This window comes from Lithobates pipiens, unplaced genomic scaffold, assembly GCF_037356315.1.
Source record: "Lithobates pipiens isolate NorthernLeopardFrog02 unplaced genomic scaffold, aLitPip1_a1.2 Scaffold_18, whole genome shotgun sequence".
NCBI lineage: Eukaryota > Metazoa > Chordata > Amphibia > Anura > Ranidae > Lithobates > Lithobates pipiens.
In genome coordinates this window covers 297,608,850-297,611,442 of record NW_027507758.1, presented here as the reverse complement: position 1 = coordinate 297,611,442, position 2,593 = coordinate 297,608,850, and positions in this window count along the sequence as shown.

Sequence of the window (2,593 nt, the reverse complement as noted above, 5' to 3'; positions counted from 1 at the left end):
CCTCCTGGCGGTGTTTTTGTTATGATAAATCCCCATGTATATACAGTATTTGAAAATGTAATTTTATAATAGCTTACAATATGCTTCTTGTAGGACCACACCCATTTTAAATGAATGCCCCACCCCTAATTAAAGAACATTTTCTCTATTATGGCATAGCAAAAAAGTGTCCATGTACTGGCAACTGTGTAAGTGCAAAACAATTCTTGTTGAATCCTCCATAAATTAATTGCTGTCCTGTGCACTCTGTAGTCAGATTTCAAACAGTCTGATCAGCCCTGATCTGTTTGCCCCTCCCAGAACTAGAGAACAACTCCCCCCCCCACATATCAATAATATGTTCAATGGTACTTTTCTAGGATGATGCTTCTCCATAGATACAGCAGAGTGAATGTTCATCGTCACCCTACAACAAAACGTTTTACTAACAGTATCATAAGGTAAAAATAAAGCAAAGAGGGTCTGGCGGAGGCAATGCCTGAGCGTGTCGTGTGATGTTATAGTTCAAGGGAGCCAAACGGCGTCTTGTGTGCAGGTCTGTGGGATGGGAGCAAGGCAAGCCAGGAGCAGGACTGTCAGTGCTGTTTGGACTGGAGCGGACTGAAGGAACCACCTGGTGTGGAGAGAGACTGTCACTGTGACTCTTTGTCTGTGTCTGTGACTGTCACTGTGACTTTTTGTCTGTGTCTGTGACTGTCACTGCTGTCAGTGTCACTGTGAAAGTCAATTCCATGTGTTTGCCTGCCCATTCTAATTTCTTGCCCTCCTGTCCTGTCCCTGAGCTACTTACTATATAAAAAGTAAAATAAAAAAATATGTTTTTTGCCTTAATATCTACCTTAAATCACATTGATAATACCATATTGTACTTGTTTGTAGTCTAAATACTAAAATTTTCACTTAAAACTGTAATTTTGTACCTTTTGTAAATTCCAGTAAAAACTAGGCTATGCCTGTAAATTTTAGTGTTGTGTTAGTAAACTTCGCTCGGCTAGGTTGGCAACACTGCACAGTGGTCACATGGCCGAGAAGCCCAGGTAACGCCTTTGGGGGTATGACCTTTTATTGGATCGGCTCTTACTGGATGGAAAGGGTTAACAGAAATAAGACGCTTATCATCAAAAAGCATTGCTTTATCAAATCCTGAGTCTTCAAAATGCATAATAAAAGCTTGTAGAGGAAAAGTCAGCATTAACATTTATCATTGACTTTGTGTTTTCTGTAAATTCACTATTGAGTCGTGTTTATGAGTCACATTAGTGTGAGTGTTAGCTTCCTGGTAAAAAAAAAAATTGTGAGTCATTAAATTAGGTGCACAGCATGACATGAAGCAGAACTCTCTAGAAGAGTTAGGCAATTCTGATTAACTAGCACACAATGTTGTGATGATATTTGCTATTATTAAATTGCTGAATATGTTGATTTACCACACATTTAATTTGCAGTGAAATTAAATGAATATATTAATTATTACTGTGGACTGCTAATGCAATTCAGAAAAACATTGCAACTGTGCTTAAATATAAAAAATGAGTTTATGAGCGTCTCTCAATACGAGCTGTTTTTTTTTTTTAATCCTGGTTTGCGAATATTGTCTGGCAAGACAAGTGGGATTCAAGCCTCTGGGGTGTGCAGTGCTGCATTTGGTCAGAGGTGGGGGCGCCAGTGACGCTCGGAGACACTCGGTAACACTCTGTTCTGGAGTGTCTCTGTGCTTTTCCGAGTGTTTCATGTGTGTACTGCATAGACAAGCAGTGGCTGATGAACTAATTATCTGAGTTTACATTGATTCCTATGGAGAAACTTGCATTGATATACAAGTGCTTTGGATTACAAGCATTCTCCTGGAACGGATTTTGCTCGTAATCCAAGGTACTACTGTATACTGCATGTTAATCTCAGTTTTATACCACTTTCCTAGGATCCCTTGCAGCCAGATCAATCAGGACTATTAGGAGCTCTGTTGATGGGCTCTGGGCTTGTGTCAGTATAGCATCAGTTTGAGACGCTTCTGAGATAATTCACAATTCTTTGCTGGGTGCATTTGACCTGCAATGGACCTCCAAGTCTACATTCGACCTGCTTCAAGTGAGATTTTCATTCCTGTAAACTTGTATAGCAATGCAAAACCCTCTTGAAGCAAAAAATAAATAAAAAAATCAGTCAACACAGGCCCTTACTGTGCATCTAAGTGGGACTGCAGCCTATTACCAATTATTCACTTCTATACTTTTTTCTGTGTGTAATGCTGGATGTCCTGAAAGGTGAGCAGAGGTGTAAATAATTTCTTCCTTGCTGACTGGAAATCCGTACAGAGGCACAGGCTCAAGATCAAGATTTCAGAGAACATCAGATTATTGCCTGCTAACAGAAGATTTAAAATAGGTCTGATGTTTTTAGACATTACCAGGCGAAAAATAAGGGCTAGGCTGGTATTGTGGAACCCACAGTATTAAAGTGGAAGTAAACCCTTCTATCATTTTCAGTCAAGGAAGCTGCCATCTTGGCCTCTAATGATTCTTTAACTGCCATAATGCTGCACATGTGATCAGTTATGAAACCAGCCATTGGATGGTTTGAAATTTTGGTTGAG